The sequence below is a fragment of the Eleutherodactylus coqui genome, chromosome 1 (assembly GCF_035609145.1).
Source record: "Eleutherodactylus coqui strain aEleCoq1 chromosome 1, aEleCoq1.hap1, whole genome shotgun sequence".
Taxonomy (NCBI): Eukaryota; Metazoa; Chordata; class Amphibia; order Anura; family Eleutherodactylidae; genus Eleutherodactylus; species Eleutherodactylus coqui.
Genome location: NC_089837.1, coordinates 242050829 through 242070250, shown reverse-complemented (window position 1 = coordinate 242070250; position 19422 = coordinate 242050829). Strand labels below are relative to the sequence as shown.

At 39.6% G+C, this 19422-nt stretch overlaps 2 protein-coding genes across 2 annotated transcripts in view; one reads left to right on the top strand and one right to left on the bottom strand.

The window, feature by feature from the left end:
• NT5DC1 (5'-nucleotidase domain containing 1) overlaps positions 1–19422 on the bottom strand; it is a 371328-nt gene that overhangs the window by 245192 nt on the left and 106714 nt on the right. The window lies entirely within an intron of this gene.
• COL10A1 (collagen type X alpha 1 chain) overlaps positions 3951–19422 on the top strand; it is an 87767-nt gene continuing 72295 nt past the window's right edge. Inside the window, exon 1 of the mRNA XM_066607251.1 lies at positions 3951–3987. The gene's annotated coding sequence lies outside the window, so the exon portion shown is untranslated. The remainder of the gene's footprint in view (positions 3988–19422) is intronic.

Below are 19422 nucleotides of genomic sequence, written 5' to 3'. Positions count from 1 at the left end.
CAGAAGCCCCTAGATATAAGTCTTTTAGGGAGCTGTGCATAGAACACAATTTACCGACGTCACATTTCCTCCCATACGCCCAAGTACGAAACTTCTTACAGAAAAGACTAACCGATATAACAAAGGAGGCAATATCCAACCCCATCGATACACTAGTTAAAAATCTCTCACATGAATATTCAATTTCTGTTTTATATAACAAATTTAGACAGGGGTGGGTGACGGAGAACAGCTCTAACTTATTCAAAAAATGGTCCCGCAACCTACAGGACTCGGAACTTCCCGAGGGAATAATTAAGAGCTGGATCTCTGTGAGAAAGGCGATCTCAAATGAACGGTGGCGAGAAACATATTTTAAAATAATCCACAGAGCAATTTATGGGTTTGACAAACCGCAGAATCCAAATGGCCCAACAAGGTTACAAGCTTGCCCTAGATGCACCACGCCTAAATCTGATTTCTTACATGGCATTTGGCAATGCCCGAAGATAGGTAGATACTGGGTTGAGATCCAAAAGTTGGTGCAAGACATAGGGGGTCAGAACCTGCAATTAACACCACAAGTATTTATACTTCACCAATTTCCAGAACAGATGAGAAAGGTTAATATGACCCATACCATACTCCTGATCGGCAAGAGATGCCTTCTGAACAACTGGCTACTGCCCAAACCCCCGGGAATAAATGATGTCTTACAACAGTTAAAACACCTCCTGAAAATGGAAAGAACTGAGACTGAACGTTGTGCAGAATCTCAAGCCCCTAAGTTTTTCAAAAAGTGGAGTGATTTCATGGAAAAATTTCTTGACCACGGGGAAATTATAGAATGTATGTCCCAGTTCACCAACACTACTTGGTACCATAATAATGATAATATGAACAGTCTAGGATTATTGAAAGTAAAGTGACTGACCGGGGAAGGGAGGAGGAGCTAGGGGGATACGAAGCGGGATAGTTATATTCAGTTGGATGTTATATGTTTATTAAAATGTTGATTAACAAAGGGATATGGAGGGAGGGGGGGGAGAAGAGGGGAATAAAATGTTTGAAGACATATAGGCGACCGAGAGTTAATCATCACCTTTACATAAACTATAGAAATTGTTCAGCATTGTTTCATAATCAATCACTGCAATTTATCTGTAAAAGTACTATAAGCTGTACGGTCTTCTTTTTGAGTTGTATTTATAATATACTCATGTTTGTATACCATGAAAATTTCAATAAAAACGAGTTATTAAAAAAAAAAGAAAATAATTATACAACCCCATATCAGCATTGGATTATGAGTGGTCGCTCCTGTAAACCAATCTAATCAGCTTCTATGAGGCTCAACACCAGACCAATGAGAGTCGCTGGATGTTATAAATCTTGATTTTTTCCCCCAAAGCATTTAATACTGTGCCGCATTAAAGTTTTGTACATAAAATGAGAATGCTCGGTCAGGTGGAAAATATGTGTGTAAGTACTGTAACTGGCTCAATAATAGAAAGAAGAGGATTATTATTAACTGTACATACTCAAACTGGATCGCAGTTACTACTTGGGTAAGGCAGAGCTCAAAATTGTGTCATCTTCTCTTTATTATTTTCATTAACCCCTTCCTGTTGCAGCAATTTTTAGTGGCAAAATCTGTGTATTCATCCAAGACTTCCAAAATCCAGTACATTTTTCTTATTTTTCAGTCAACTAAGCCATATAAGGGTTTGCATTTAGTGTAACTAAGCTGTATTTTTAATAGCACAACTTAATGTACCAAAAATTGTATTGAGAAACTTTTAATAATTCTTGTATGTTAGAATAGAGAAAATAAAATTGTGACATTTTCGAAGTTTTATTTGCGAGTTATTTTTGTATCATTCGCAGTGCAGTTAAAATGATCTGAACCCGATTCTGCAGATCACTACAATTATGGCGATACTAAATATCTAAAAATGTTGTTACATTTTACAACTTTTACAAAATTTTAAACCCTCTTAAAAAAATTAAGCAACATGAAGATTTGTTTGCTGCAAGGCGAGATATAGATACCGTATATACCGGCGTATAAGACGACTTTTGAACCCCGAAAAATCTGCTCTGCAGTCGGGGGTCGTCTTATGCGCCGGTAATACAAATAAAAAAAAGTGTAAAAAAAAAAAAATTCATTACTCACCTGCCCCGGTGTTCTGTCGCGCTCCGGCAGGATGTCGCTCGCTCCGGCAGGCTGTCGCTCGCTCCTCGTCCCCGGCGCAGCATAGCTTTCTGAATGCGGGGCTTGAAATCCCCGCTTCCAGAAAGCTAATACACACGCCGGCAGCCATGACAGCATTGAATGGCTGTGATTGGCTGAAGGCGCACGTGTTAGCAATCACACCCATTCAATGATGTCATTGAATAGTGTGATTGGCTGAAGCCACGTGCGCTTTAGCCAATCACAGCCATTCAATGATGTCATGGCTGCCGGCGTGTGTATTAGCTTTCTGGAAGCGGGGATTTCAAGCCCCGCATTCAGAAAGCTATGCTGCGCCGGGGACGAGGAGCGAGCGACAGCCTGCCGGAGCGAGCGACATCCTGCCGGAGCGCGACAGAACGCCGGGGCAGGTGAGTAATGAATTTTTTTTTTCTCCACTGTATACCGGCGTATAAGGTGACAGTTGGGGGGTCGTCTTATACGCCCCGTCGCCTTATACGCCGGTATATACGGTAATATTGCTACCATTTTAGGGTATGTTCAACTTTTTGATTACTTTTAAAACAACTTATACATATATGGCACCATAGTTATGTTAAAAGGGTTGTACCACAACATCCTTATATAATCTATCCATAGGCTAAGTGATAAAACTCTGAGGCTAGTGATTGGCTGCAGAGGTCAAGTGCTATCGACGTGAAGTCGCTACCGCTGCCATGTAAACTGAGACTAGTGGAGATCAACAGAAAGGTGCAGTTGGAGAAGTGGGAGATTTAACCAGTAGGCAAAAGCTCATTTTGTTACCAAACAACCCCCACCCCCATCTTTCCCCCAATTTTGTTTGATCTTGGACATCTCTTTTAATAGTAACATATAGGCACTGGTGCAGGTTTAGAGTCAAAGGAAAAAACCTCCCCGTTAAAACAGCATGCAAACCATGCCTAAAGCTACAAGTATTTACACATGGTTTTTGCCACAAATCCATGCCGCAGCTCTCTGCAGAACAATTTCGCAGCACATGGAAGTACGCTTATACAGTACGTAAATGAGCAGACACAAATACAGAAATGTAAAAATTATAAATGTCTATTGAAATATGTATTTCTATGTTTTCATTCACACACACACCACCTTCACAAAACTAAGCATTCGTCTGAACTACTAGGAAAGTGCTTTCTATAGTATGTATTTGTTTATATTGGAAGCTACTAGCCATTAAATATAAAGATATGTAAATTAAAAATGAAAAGGGAGGAGACATGAAACAAAAGGAACAGACTAATAAACATTGCAAGATAAAATAACTTCCCTGTCATATTTTTGCTAGATATATAAATAATTTTGATTTATTAATTAGAAACACTTAGGAATGTATTTTCCAAGCCACACTGATCCAACCTCAGTATAAAATGACTGCCAAGATAAATGTCATAGCCTTCCTTAATTTAACACATGGGATCAGATGAATGAAAATCCAATTCCCCTTCCACTTCTCAAAAAGTGTGTCTTACTGCTGGGAAACAAAGAAATGATTTTCCTCTGGAAATGAATCAGAAGACACACCACCTTTCGGTAGCCAGAATATAATTCAACTCGGTATAAAAAGTGAAAAAAAAGTTCAAAATCTATCATATAAACATTGTTTAAGGAAAAACGGCATTCCTTTGCAAAACTTGCAGATGAGAGTAGCCAGGCTGTGTTGATGTTCACAACTGAGGAACTGACAGACCCAATGAGAGTGGACTTGGTGATGACCTCTGCAAGCAAGTGCTAACAGGAACTGGACAATTAGAAGCCTCTTCATTGTGAGAAAGGTAGGAGCATGCCTGCTTTTACTGATTGATGGAAGTGATTTGGAAATCTGTTTAGAAGCAGACGAATACCGAGAACATTTTATTCAGCATACTTTACATTTTTCTTTTACTTGGGGACAGGCAGACCAGCTTAAATATGTGTGAGGTGGCAGGAGGCAAAGAAGGTTGAAGTTTCCTTTCTAACTCAATCAATGACAAAAAATATATATTTCAAGAAAAACTGTGTATTGAAAAGAAAGTAATTTATATTTACAGAAAATATCTTCGACTTTACTTTATGTTCAATGGAATAGAAATTTAGAGAAGTGGATTTGGCAAACTGAGTATTTCAGCTGGAAGTATCCGGCAGAAAAGAGCTCACATACTTACTGAAGTTCTCTGTGTCTAGAGGCCTGAGGAATTTTCAAGGTTTAAATTACTTTAGCATGGGTTATATGCAAGTTCTGAGCACACAAAGACAGACCAAAGATGTTAAGAAACAAGTGAGACATCTGGATTATCAAAGTATGGATATATTCAATACTTGTGTAATTAAGTTAGCTAATATATGTCACATCGATTGTTTTTTATTAGCAAATTAAATTGCTCTGGTGTGAACTGATTTAAATATCTGGAGCAAACCACAATTTAGAGAGATTTATGCTTCTTGGGTCTGCAGATTCTGCATATCTAGCAGCATTACTGGTAATATAGGTGTTGAAAAGCCTAATATGTCTCACAACTGCATAAGTAATAAATACTTTTTAACAGTGAGACAGGTGGCATATAGATAATGTTCTGCTTATAGTAGTTTTCAGGTTTGAGTTATGCAGTTTTGCAGGTTACTTTCGGTATCTGTTCCTTCATAATTTTCAAGATCTCTGCTGTAATTCAAAATTAATCTTCATAATTGATTTCTAAGTGGATCAAACTCTGTCCTTGTCATATGAGGGTCACACAGGTGGCACAAGCTTTGTAGAATCATAGTACAGGTAAAAGAACTCTGTAAGCAGTTAATTAAGTATGTGCCCATCACGACTAGGTCAGATGTATGACCACTAGAAGGAATGCTGATTCTGATAGAATGACTGCAAGCAGAGATATTGAGAAGCAAGAATATAGAAAATTGTATACTGTTTGACTAAACAACTGATATTTCATTGGGCTAGGTCATTTTGACTATAAAGTCAGTAATTCATGCTTGTATGCCAGAATAACCAAATATTAAGACCTTATTTACATAGCGAAGGTCTGCTGTCCTTTTTTAATGGTGTGAGGTTGTTTCGTTATCTGTTCATGTTTATGAATGGAAAAACAGAATGGTTACTTTCAGTCTAGCTGTGATTTCATCATATACAGAGTACATGCTGAACAAAGAAAAAGGGGGAAAATTGATTAACTAAAAAAAAGTAGCATTTTTCAGTATACGAACTAGCTTATTTGTTAACCAATAGGTCATCTTACTGTTACAACCAAAGTTAAATGGTCCTCTGGTTCAGGGTTATTTCAGGTAAAAGAACAGTGTAATAGACTCCCCCCTCTTTTTGCCAAAGCAGACAGCAAGTACAGTAACCACAATATTCCACTCCCTAATGGCTCAAGTCAGCAGCAATATGGGGAGGACTTTGGTGGAGTCTTCATGCAAGCTGGCCTGTGGCATGGCAGTAACACTGCGGGCACCATTCATTTCCTTTGCCTGATAAAAAAAAAGTGACCCTGCCAAAGAAAAGATCCAAGAGCCTTTGCACCTGATTAAAATCGAAGAACATATATTGTGACTTTTACTTTAGTGGGAAGTAGTGATTTATCAACTACTCCAGTAGACTGCAGGAACACCTACAGGACTGCCTAGATGATTTAGTGTAAACAGATAAATTACATAAAGCATATGCACATCATTTTACATTTTTTTTTCTTCATCTGGCCTCCTTAATGCTATGCACTGCAACAGTCCTCTAACCTTGAGGACCTAAGACACTGTCTGTCCTGAGCTTCTGGTTTCATGACTAGGATATAAAAAGTACAAGACGGACAGGACTTTTGGATGCTGAGTCAGGAGAATCAATAGACAAAAGGAAATAGGTAGGAATGTAATTTAACATAACAATGCAAATTTATATGTTATTCAGAGCTTATGGAGTGACAACTCCCATAGCTACTTGTAACACAGGCTGGTAGCGGTAGTCACCCAATAGCTATTATTTTATAGATCATCTCAATAATAGCTTATCAGAATAAAGGGGAAAGGCTGTTTAGGATTTCCATTATGGCTGCAAAATCCATTTAAATGCATTGAAAACCCTCAGGTGGAGTATATACATTTGCTAGATTCTAGAGTCCACATATGCAATGATATCTACAAATATCTATCTATCTACAAATAAACACTACATTCCATCTACCCTCTCACCCATACCCTGAGCAACATAAGAGAAGACAAAAATGGAAAACACTAATTATTTTCAACAAACTATTTTTTATTTGATATATACAAACTCCAAATTTGTAAACCTATGTCCTCGTTATTGATAAACAAATAGTAGGCCCGTTTACGAACAACAATATTAAAGGGGTTGTCCAGCCACTTAAAATAGAATAAAATGCTCAAAGTGCTTTAAAATAGGAGATGTAATACTCACCATACTAATTCCCCACCACTCCCAATCTCGGACTTCCTATAGTTGCATGCTGATTTCCGTTCTTCCTGGTTGTTGTTGATGTAGACATGTAACTGGTTTAGCCAATTTATCATTGTAGCAGGTCACAGCCCGTGTCAGTGACTAGCTGTAATTATTACATGTCTACCTAAATAGGGACCAGGAAGTACAGAGTACTGGATGACTCTGGGAAATGTCAAATCGGGAGAGGCAGGGGATCAGTAAGGCAAACATATTAACGCATTGTAAGCGAACAACCCCTTTAATAAACAGAGGTCCAATTTTCAGTTGGAGGCATATTTTTAGCAATCCAAAAATATTAGACAACTTTACGAGTCTTGTATAACAATCTCAGAATACACTCTTTAGTCGGATTCTTACAGGTGTAAGTATATTTATGCGGGCACAGTGTTTTTGTGCGCACGTGCGTATTTTACTCTATTTTTTGCATGTGTGTTTTCTGTGTATTTGCATGCACAGAAAACACACAAGCATTCTCCCATTGATTTCAATGGACAATTAAGTTTAATGAAATATGTTCTATTTTGTGAGCAATATGCATAAAAATATGCTGAGTATTTATTTGTGTGAACGCTCATGTGAATGAAACCACTAAATCAATGGGTTCTATTAACTGTGTATCACACATGCAAATTTTGGACATGAAATACGCAGCACAAAAGCATTCTTGTGTATAATCCCTCAGAGTAGTTGTGTCCAGGGGAATCAGTTCCCTCCAAGACTCATGCCACCAAATCAAAAGCAAGATCGCACATAAATTAATTCATCTTATTAATCACACCTAGCCAGTAAATTCTCAGTTTGGGGCAGTTCCAAAATCAGAGGTGAGTGAACTTTTCAAAAGTTCAGTTTGACAGGTTCAACGACTTTCATCAAAAAGTACTGTTTAAAATAGTTCGAACTGAACTCAAAGTTTATAAAAATCCCTAGAACTAGTACTATCCAATAGCCCTGAAAAGATGGTGATGTGGGTGGTAGTGGTCCTTCAATGGATGTGGCTCAGTAATTAGCACTGTTGATGTTGGGATCCTAGGTTCAAGTCTGACCAAGAACAACATCAGGTTGGACTTTGCAAAACTCCACACAGATGTTGTCCCTAATTAGATTTGAACCTAGGATTCCAGTGCTTCAAAGCAACAGTGCTAAACACTGAGGACAACAGACTCTTTTTTCCTTCTCTGGAGTAAGAAAAGAAGAAGAAGAAAAACAAAGAGAACATACAAACTCCATGCAGATGCTGCCCGTGGTTATTTTTTAAGCTAGAAATAAGTGCTACAAGGCAACAGTGCTAACAACTGAACCACCATGCTTCTTCTACCTTCTCTGAAGGAGAACTAAATCAAACACAAATAGAACTTACAAACTCCATGCAGATGTTGTCCTTGGTCAGATTTGAATCTAGGACTTCAGCACTGCAAGGCAAAAGTGCTAACCACTAAACTACCCTGCTTTTTCTTCTTTCTTTCTTCTTCAGAGGAGTAAGAAAAGAACAAGAAGGTGAACCACAAAGAGAACATACAAACCCCATACATATGTTGTCCATCATATTTGAACCTAATACTCCAGTGTTGTAAGGCAACACTGCTAAGCACTGAACTCCCATGCTTCTTTGTATTTCTTCCTCCTCCACTTTCTTCTTTCTTCCTACTCAAGAGGAGGAGGAAAAGAAAAAAGATGACAACACTGGGAGTACAAACCCCATGCAGATATTGTACTTGGTAAGATTTGAACCTAGGACGTCAGTGCTGCAAGGCAATAGTGCTAAAAACTGAGCCACTGAACAGCTGCTTCCTCTGGAGGAGGAGAAGGGAAAGAAAGAGAAAAAATGATCTTTTTCTCCTCATTATTCTTCTACATTTTATCCTTCCCCTCCTCTAGAGGAACTTAGAAGAAGCAAGAGGAAGGAGGAGGAGGAGGAGGAGGAGGAGGAGGAAGAAGCAGAAAAAGCATGGTTGTTCAGTGCTTTGCAAATGTTTCCTTACAGTGCTATAGTTCTGGGTTCAAATCTGAGCAAGGGTCATTTCTTTTTGGAGTTTATATTTTCTCTTTGTGTTTCTGCTTCTTGCTCTTTTCCAGAGAAGGAAAGCACAGTGTGGTGGCTCAGTGGTTAGCACAGTAACCTTGCAGCACTAGAGCACTATATTCAGAGGTTACTAAAGACAACAGCTGCATGTTGTTTGTCCTCGGTCAAATTTCAACCTAGGATCCTAGTGCCACAAGGCAACAGTGCTATTCACTGAGCCACCTCCATTGAAGGATCAACAGCACCATTGTTTTAGGGTTCTTAGTGTTTAATACTAGTTTTAGGGGTTTTTCATAGAATCAAAGAAGAGTAAAGTTGGAAGAGACCTCCAGGGTCATTGGGTTCAATCCCCTGCTCAATGCAGGATTCACTAAATAATCCCAGACAGATGTCTGCCCACCCTCTGTTTGAAGACTTCAATTGAAGGAGAACTCACCACCTCCCATGGCAACCTTTTCCGGTCATTGATCACACTCATATTTCTAATATCTAATCTGTGTCTCCTCCCTGTCAGTTTCATCCCGTGGCTTCTAGTCTTTTGTGTGCAAATGAGAATAGGGCTGATTCCTCTGCACTGTGACAGCCCTTCAGATATTTGTAGACAGCTATTATATCTCTTCTCAGCCTTCTTTTTTGCGAGCTAAACATTTCCAGATACTTTAACCATTCCTCACAGGACATGATCTTTTTAAATTGGGGTGCTCAGAACTGGACACTGTATTCCAGTAGAGGTCTGACTAAGCAGGAGTAGAGGGGGATAATTACATCATGTGATCTAGATTCTATGCTTCTCTTAATACATCCCAGAATTGAGCTTGCCTTTTTTGCTGCTGCATCACACTGTTGACTCATGTTCAGTCTGTGATCTATTAGTATACCCAAGTCTTTTTACATGTGCTGCTGCTTAGCTCAATTCATCCCATTTTGTATGTACTTTTTACATTTTTCTTGCCTAGATGTAGGACTTTGCATTTCTTTTTGTTAAATATCATTCTGTTAGTTGCCGCCCTTTTCTAGATCTTTTTAAATACTCTCTCTCTCTCTTCCCTAGTGTTAGCTATCCCTCCTAGCTTTGTGTCGTCTGCAAATTGCATCAGTTTCCTCTCAATTCCTTCCTCCAGATCATTTACAAAAATGTTGAACAACACTGGGCCCAGGACAGAGCCTTGTGGTACCCCACTTGACACATTCCTCCAATTAGATGTGCAGCCATTTATGACCACTCTTTAAATACGATCACTCAGCCAATTGTGAATCCACCTTAAGGCCCATTTACATGCAACGATTATCACTCAATTCGCTCTAAAGCCATCGTTTGAACGATAATCGTTGTGTGTAAATGCTCCCATCTTTCGCTCTTCGGCTGAACAATGATTTTTAGGGGAGCATAAAATCCATTCTTCAGATGGAGAGAAGACAACACAGACTGCATGCTTTGTTTGCTGTACATGGTGCTGTATTCTCCATGGGAGTGCTGATTGCATTGTATTCAGCATGCAGCCCTGCAGCAGAACAAAGGAGCTTATTACAGAGAACAGACCACCTGCTGTTCTCCGCATACAGCTCCTGGAGGTTCATTTACATGCAAATGAAGGTGATAAGCTGCTAATGGACATTAGCGTCCATTAGTAGTTAATGCAAAACAATCACTCAAAACCTATTTTCTAAAGGATTAGCTTTGTGTGTAAATGGACATTAACAGTTGCCTTGTCAATCCCATATTAGGTCATTTTTCAATAAGTATTGTCAGGGAACTGGGGTCCGGGTACTGGAGGTCCCTGAATAATACCACAACCCCTGTTCTTACCTACTTGCCCCCCTGTGCTAGGCCCCAGGGCGACAACTGGGGGACAGTCCTTGGGCTGACTAGGGATGCGGGACAGGGAAAAAAAATTGACAGAGAAATGCTGAAGGAGGTCAGACAACAGACAAAGCAGGGAAACTAACAAACACAGAAATCTGGTCAGACATTCCGAGTCGGCAACGGGAGAGTACGCAGTACAGAGGGTCAGGCGAAGTCAGGTTCCGAGCAAGTAAGTCACAACAGGGCAGCAATCCGAAGGTACGCGGGTGTAGGTTGAGACTAAACATACACTGGCAACTACAGGAGGAAACAGAGCGGTTTAAATGCTGTCAGAACTCCTGCCCCAGCAGCTGATTGGGGCAGGGAGCCTGACAGCAGCAGACCCCAGACAAGAAGCAGTGAGTGCAGAGCTGAGACCCAGGCATCAATCAGCAAGTGCAGAGCCAGCGCGCCTGGGTGTCATGGCAATGGTATGCGGTGCGCTGACCACAGGAGTGCGCGCCCGGAGTCGGCGTCCTGGATTACGGCGGCCAGGGGAGGTCAATACAACTGAAACTCCCCTGTACCGCACCCCCGCAGCCTGGTAGATAGGACTAGCAGTGCAGGTATGGAGACCTCAAAAGATGCTGGTCCTGACAAGTATGGTATGAGATACTTTGTCAAATGCTTCACTAAAGTCAAGATATACTATATCGACCACATTTTCCTGACCAACCTAGTCGGTGATTCTTTCATAGATGGAAATTAGATTAGTCTGGTATGACTTGTTTGTTACAAACCATTCTGGCTCTGGTTAATTACTCTCTTCTAATCCAAGTACTTACATACATGCTGTTTAATAATTTGTTCAAAGATCTTTCCCGATATAGAAGTCAGGCTCACAGGCCTATAGTTTCTTGGATCTAACTTCTTCCCCTTTTTGAAGATAGGGACAACATTTGCTCTTTTCCAATCTTTTGGGACTTCTCCTGTTCGTCATGAATTTTCAAAGATAAAGGCGAGTGGTTCAGCAATTACAATCCAATTGCAGGAATACAGCTTTTTGTGGAAAAACTTGCTTTTTATTTTCTTTTTGGTGCTTGAATAATACAGAGAACGCGTTTCGGTTATGAAACCTTGTTCACCTCTGAACAAGGTTTCATAACCGAAACGCGTTCTCTGTATTATTCAAGCACCAAAAAGAAAATAAAAAGCAAGTTTTTCCACAAAAAGCTGTATTCCTGCAATTGGATTGTTTTGCGTTTAGTCAGAGCCAGAAGTAGCTGGATGGCAACAGCTTGTGAGTATACTTGCTAGCGGAACTGAGGTGTGCAGCACATGAAGACAAGGTGGGACTTTTTATTGTTTGGTTCAGCAATTACCTCTGCTGCTTTCTTCAGTATCCTAGGATGTAATTCATCTGAATCTGGGGACTTAAGTTCATTTAAGTTAGCTAAGTGTTCCTTCACCATCTCTCTGCTAATAGATGGCCTGCATTCTTTTAATCCTTCCATAGCACAGGGACGATCAGCTGATGTTACATCTACTTTCTGAGAGAAAATAGATACAAAATACGAATTTAAAAGTTCGGTCTTCTCAAAATAATTTTTAACCAAAACCTGTAAAGACCCTCTTGGTAAATTGGTTAAAAATTGCATTTGGTACCCCACTTGTGGTACAGCCAAAATGAAAAGCCTGAGGTTCTTTTAGCAAAGTTCGACACGAAATAGTGTTCTACTGGTTCAGGTCACTCAACACTATCCACAATATACATATCAAAGTACTCATACTGGGAAAATTAAGCTCTTAACTACAAATTACTCGACAAGGGTATTGCTCACACAGTGGAATCCACCTTTAAAATGAGCAGAAATCTATGTCACGGATTTCTGCCATGTCTATGGACATGTATCCCCACAGAAAGGCACATAGATTTAGTCCTTTACAATGGGTAAATCTGCATACAGAATTCTCAATGTGGATTCTACATAGATACAGCACAGAATCTGCATCAAGAAATGGCAGATTTAAAAAACCATGCTGTATAGAGTACATTGTGATTTCACATGGAATTCTGTATCAAAATTCCACCATGTGCACATACTGTAACGCATCCAAGAAAACAGTAGGTCCTTTCACAATAGTCACTGCAGTCCTCAATCATAACTTACTTATTAATCACAGCTGCCACCACATTAGTCAAATATAGTACCCTCTCTCAATTCCCCTAAGGCTGGCTACACATATATGTAATTTGCTGTGTGTGCCTGCATGTGACAGTGGCATGTCACTCAGCAAGTATGTAATGACATTGTGTACTTGCTGTGGGTTGCCGAATGCCATGCACAATCTTGGCGTGTATGTGTGTGTAATACATGCCAAGATAGAACATGCTGCAATCTTTATTGCGTGCGTATTTCACGCAATATATGTGATTGGGAGCATGGGAGTCTATGGCATCTTGGTACAGCCTATTCCGCGCGTGGAATACGTTGTGAGAACACATGTGTGTATGAACCTTTGTAGTCAAGACAACTCGCTAGTAGTCATAACAGCCACCCTCTTCCTCATAACTGTTTCCCCACCACACTAATCTAGTCACAACAGACTTCCTTCCCCATTCACATGTATGGAGCTGATTTTTAGTCACAGAAAGGTCATACATAAATCTGCTGCATATGTATATACCCCCCAAAATTGAGAAGATGGGCTGTTGCACATCTAATCATTCCCAGCACCCAATTAGGCGATTTGTAGGTTGTGACTTAATTATTTAGTGGCATTTGGATGCTGGAGATTTTTAGTCTCAGATTTCTTATTTTGTGAAAATATGCAGACATAGACATTATTGGCATGTATGAAATCAGAACTCTGTATTTTTAGGATGTTGCACTTCTCAGGCATTGATTAGGTCAAACTTTTTGCAGCAAACATGGATTTCTATGCATTTTCTATGCTTTGATGCAAAATTGCAGAAGGTCATCAAAAAGTAAAAAGTAAAGTGTTGCATTTACATAATGAAGGCACACTATAACTTTGTATCTCATAATTTAGGTTTCATTCGCACATGTCAAAAATGTATTTAGTGAAATTGTCCTAAAACTTTAGACAAAGGGAGGGTTAACGGTGCCTTCATAAAAAAACAAGAAATAAAACCAAAGATGAAAGTTTCCAATGTTTGCAACTGTTTCACACACTACCATAACAGCAACATCAGGCTGATCTTGAAGTATCATCAAGTGTAACCCATTCTCCAAGTTCATGTACAGATGAACTACTGAGTTAATGAGTTGCAGTTCGGCGAAGCTACACTATTTGGTTAGCATCATCAACGGCAGCAGTCATGTTGAACTAAAAGCATAGCAGTGCCTGGCAGTCTACAGAAGAAACATAGTGTAACATCCTTCAAGGACATCCATCCACTGGATAGGTGAAAATTGATATATTGGGGGAGATCTGACTGCAGGGCTCCCAGCGATCCCGCGAATAGGGGGTCCCGTTTCCCAATTCCTCCTCACTTCTGGTTGGCTTATCCATCTACAATGACATCAGATTGAATGGAGCACTGAAATAGCTAAGTGCTTTATTTTCGGCTATCACTGGTTGTACCAGTGAAAATAAATTGAGCAGCAGTGTATGTTCAACCAACACTTCATACAATCTCCTTCTCACCGCAAGGGTGCAGCGAGCCCACAGTGGGAAGGAATGGGGAAATGGGAACCCGTTCTTGAGATGGGTGGGGGACCCTTGTCCTCAGGACCCCCACCGAGTTACTAGTTTTTACCTATCTGTTTGTTGGATGGGTGAAAACGTGGAAAAAATGTCCATTCTCGAGAATACTCTTTTAAAACTCTGTCTCTTTGAATTAAACGTCAGCTGAAGCAAATGCTCTAAAACAGGTATTTCTGGGAGGTCTTCAGTCTGAATCCTTCTAATTGCAATAGAGCCAGCCAACTGCTTCTGCATGTATGTGTAAAGGGAAACATTGTTCTGGAAGATTCAGGTGTATAAGATTTATTGTACCTTGTAATATTTTATCCCCATTTGCATTTTCTGTTTCAAATGAATGAGGAATATACAAGTGAACATCCTTTAGAAACTATACAAATTGTTGTAATAAACGTAAATCAGGAAACTATATAGAAAAGAAAATTAGAGCTATTTTAATCACTGCTAATTATTGCTCTTAAATGTAATACTACAAAATCCTGTACAATGTAAATTGCATTTTAAGAAAACTTGTGCACTGAACAAGTGACCAAACAAGGGTAGAGCATAAAAGATGGAAAATTATAATCCAAAAGCACAAATATGAAAAATGAACCCATCTGCGTATTTGAGAACCGTGGTTTCGATTTACTTGTCATTCCAAGACTTTCATGCTTCAATGACGATTAAAAACAAAAATTAGTTTATAAAGAATTAGGATTGGCTTGTGATTTAATCCTAGTTTTGTTGTTTTAAACGATTTCAAGGGCATATTAAAATAGCCAGAACTGAGGTATTATAGAACTGAACAACATACCACCAAAATGGTTTCATTTCAAATGGGCATATCTTCAACCACATTTTTGAGGCTCTATCTTGAAATTAATAATACTTCGTTTATTGTGTGAAAACAAAATGACTAAAAACTATTTAGCAAAATATATTTGCTTTTCGCTGTGAGATTTCTTTGCATACTGCCTTTAACTGAGGAAAATTTCAAGTAGCCCAGCAACCAAAAACTTCAAGCTCAAAACGGTTTCTCTTATTTTGTATTTTGCATATGTCAAATATCAATTTCCACTTTTGTCATGTTAAGAAAAGAAAAAAAATGTGACATTTGAACAAGCTTGTTTCAAGATTTTGGAAATCTGTGCCAGCAATACATTTCTTTCCTGTAAAATGATATTGGCAAGAATTACTCAAGCTGAGATGCATTCTTATTAAAAGTGATATTGAACACCAGGTTCTCAAATGTAAAAGCATGAATGCCAACACCTGGGGATCATTGGCTTGGATAAATCGAAGAGAAATGTTTAGGCCAAGTTCACACTTTCCGGTGTGATGCAGCAATTGTGGTTGTGTTTCTTATTAACAAAAAAAAACAGGAAATATTCATATAACAGCTTTTCTGGAGAACCACATTATAGTATTGCAGGTAAATATGGCTTTTAAATGCAATTTTTAACGTTGCCCCCGAAATCAACCAGAGACGCATGTGGCGAATGTTCTACTCTGGTAGGTCTCTCCCCCATTGAAATCAATGGGAAATATAGAAAAATCACAGCTTCATATCTAAAGGTTGTAATTAGAGATGAGCGAGCGTACTCGGAAAAGCACTACTCGCTCGAGTAATTTGCTTTATCCGAGTATCGCTGTGCTCGTCCCTGAAGATTCGGGTGCCGGCACGGAGCGGGGAGCTGCAGGGGAGAGCGGGGAGGAACGGAGGGGAGATCTTTCTCTCCCTCTCTCCCGCCCGCTCTCCCCTGCTCCCCGCTGCGACTCACCTGTCAGCCGCAGCGGCACCCGAATCTTCAGGGACGAGCACAGCGATACTCGGATAAAGCAAATTACTCGAGCGAGTAGTGCTTTTCCGAGTACGCTCGCTCATCTCTAGTTGTAATCTACCACTCTGTAAACTAAGGATATTATAATTAATCCATACATCATCAGATTTGTGCACAGAAAATCAGCAGTGTATTACAGTACCAGGCATGTATATGAGATCTGGACAAATCTCATTCCCATGCTGCAGATTTTTAGCTCCTTGATGACAGGTGATGTACATGTATGTCACATGTGCACAGCCTGCTACATATGCAGCAGGTGCCGGCTGTGATAAATAGCTAACAGTTGCCTACAACACCCAGGATCAGAGATAACTCAAATCCCAGCAGTTTAACCACTTGGAGGTCATGGGTAATAGTTTACTGTAACTTTTGAATGGTTTGACAGAGACAGGGGTTCCCCTCTCTCACACAACCGCAGGGATCCAGAGTTTGTCTTGGCCTTTTGGGTCATAACAATGGCCTCCAGGTCTGTCAAGTATATAAGTTTATTAAGCCCCACGAGGGGCAGAGCTTCATAAGCTAATACTGAGCAGCCAAACATAAGGGGCAACCAAATATTGATGAATAAATACATTGAGACAATACAAGGATCTCTCCCATGATCTGTTTACAAGCAGGACTGCAACAGTAACAAGAGGGCATCCTCTATGTCTAGAGGAAAGAAGGTTTCATCACCAACATAGATGTTGGTTCTTTACTGTGAGAGCAGTGAAACTGTGGAACTCTCTGCCTGAGGATGTGGTGATGGCAAAATCCATTTTAAGAGGGGATTAGATGTCTTTTTAGAGCACTATGAAATTACAGGATATATACATTAAATAAACAGCAGGGTTGTTCATTCGGGTCTTGGAGTCAGGTTATACCTTTCAAAATGTTAATACATGGATTATTCTGACTGCCATTATAGAGTTGGGAAGATATTTCTTTTCCCCAAATGAGCTAAATTGGTGTCTGTCTCACTGGGTTTTTTGCCTTCATCTGGATCAACAACGAGGGGTGGAAACATGCTGAACTGGACTGACATTGTCTTCTTTCAGCCTAACATACTATTTTACTCTCAATAAAAAAGAAGCCTGACAGCATCAGAGGTGCGAATCATCCCTCCTGGGAATTACTTTATTCTTCTACAGACAAATGGCAGCAGCAATGTTTCAACTCCTAGTTCTGCAGTCTTTGTCAGCTTGACCTATCTGTTGGATGAGTGAAAACTTGGGAAAAAATGTCCATGCTCCAGAATTCCATTTTAAAACTCTGTCTCTTTGAATTAAACGTCAGCTTGACAAAGGCTCCAGAACTAGGAGTCGAAACGTTGCTGCTGCCATTTTTCTGTAGAAGAATAAAGTAATTCCCAGGAGAGATGATTTGCAACTCTGATGCTGTCAGGCTTCTTTTTTATTGATTGCTGTTTCCAAGGATCAGGATCAGATACTTGTCTGGTGTGCATCGACCGCTTTGGCATCTTGTGGACTTTCAGTGAGTGCTGCTGACATTGCCAAGTTTTGTGATTTATATGGCATGGTGATCAATAATTTGATCATACATTCTCCTTCTAGGTCTTTCTAACCTGGTCCGCTGCATTCTCTCTGCAACTTAGGCTGAGAGTCTGTGAATAGTGTGTACATTCCCTGGTTTATGCGCCCGTTGTATTGGGGTGATTTGAGGGTCTACACCCACCTAGCCTTACTCCCTTAGGAAGTGAACGCTAATTGCATCTATCGATGTGTGGTCTCATAGATACATGAAGGAGAGTTACACATCTGTAGACTAGATCATTGGGTTTTCTTCATATGATTGGTTCCTGATGAATTGAGTCAAGTCAATAGAAACGCGTCAAACCACACAACTGAAGAAACAAATTGAATGGAGGACAAACTATTTTACATCCAAATAGTAGTTACCCAAATGAACACTCCGTTATACCACAATGACAACCTAGAGATCCATTACCACTTTTAGGGTGACTACCCACTAGCGTTTGCGAATTTGCTGCGTTTTTTTCCCCAGGTGTCTATGGGGCTTTCTAATGTTAAAAACGCATCACGACAAAATTGCAATTTATCGCAAAATCGCGATTTTGCGCAATGCAATTTTAAGATTAAGTCCCATGGGCCCCCTGGAGAAAAAAAACACAACGAATTTCGCAGTGAAAAAGAACTGTAGTGGGTAGTCACCCTTATGTGGGGTCCCTTGGTTCTCTCAGGTTGGTTTGCAGTCCATGAATATCCAACGAATCTGAATCGTAAATAAACCTGTTTTAGTAGGACTAAGCGAGGAGAACGTCCATGCCTCTGTTTTAGTCACAAAAAATAGTGTGTGCACCAAGTACAACCCCACCTTATCCCAATCTAAAATGGTATTATATCTATACTTAGATCCCTTGGGATCGCTGTATCAGGTTATAAGGCATCTGTCTCAATAGTGTGAATGGGAGATGAAATTACGCTTCCTCCCATTTAGATAGGAATACACTCAGGTTGATGATAACGTCTAGACTGTACTGCATCATACATATTGATACTCTAACCAGACATGATCCTAAGTGTGGGCTTAACTAAAGTATTCGCTGACACCTTATTATGGCACTGGTTTCCTTATATGACTGTATGCCCGGACATCTTTTTATCTTAACAATAATAAAGGTTAGGTTTTATGTTCAAATATTTAATTCAGAACGGTGATAACTATGTTACATTCACTACAAGATCACACATTATTGATCACAATGTTTAAAATGCATGGAGAACACAGTAAAAAAAACTGTTTCAGAGTAGCTGCATTTGGTCTCTCGGCGTCCCAAAAATAGAATAAAAAGTGATTAAAAACTTGTACATAATCCAAAATGGTACCAATTAAAACTATAGTTCACCCTGCAAAACTAAGCACTCACATAAATTGATAGACAAAAAAAAACTATGAATCTCAATATATGCCAAAAGAAAGCAAACTTCCTAAGAACACCTGGCATCTTTTAATTAACATTTTAAGAGCCAAGATTACATGTGACAATATAATAAACCCCTAAACCACCATAGTTTGCCTTAACATGAGCTGTGCTGATGGTACTAACTAATTAGATGAATATTATGGCTAGCATTTTAAATACAGTATGTTTTGGCTGCTGTTATGTCGGCACCATGGTTTATCCAACTTTTATTGTGTTAGCACTATGAATACGATTGCCATTAAATATATAGTGATAGGAAGAATTCACTTGCTGGCTGATTAACAATGTAAGCCAGTGGGTGGATATTTAAAGGGGTTTTGTCATAAAAATAAATAAATAAATAAATAAAAATACTTACCTATTCCTCCCCAGGCAGTCTTCTTCAAGCATCTTCTCCTTGCTGATCTTCTCCAGTCCCCCGGTCATCTCACTGCAAGCCGCTTGGATCCTCTTCTTGTTATGATGCGTCTTTT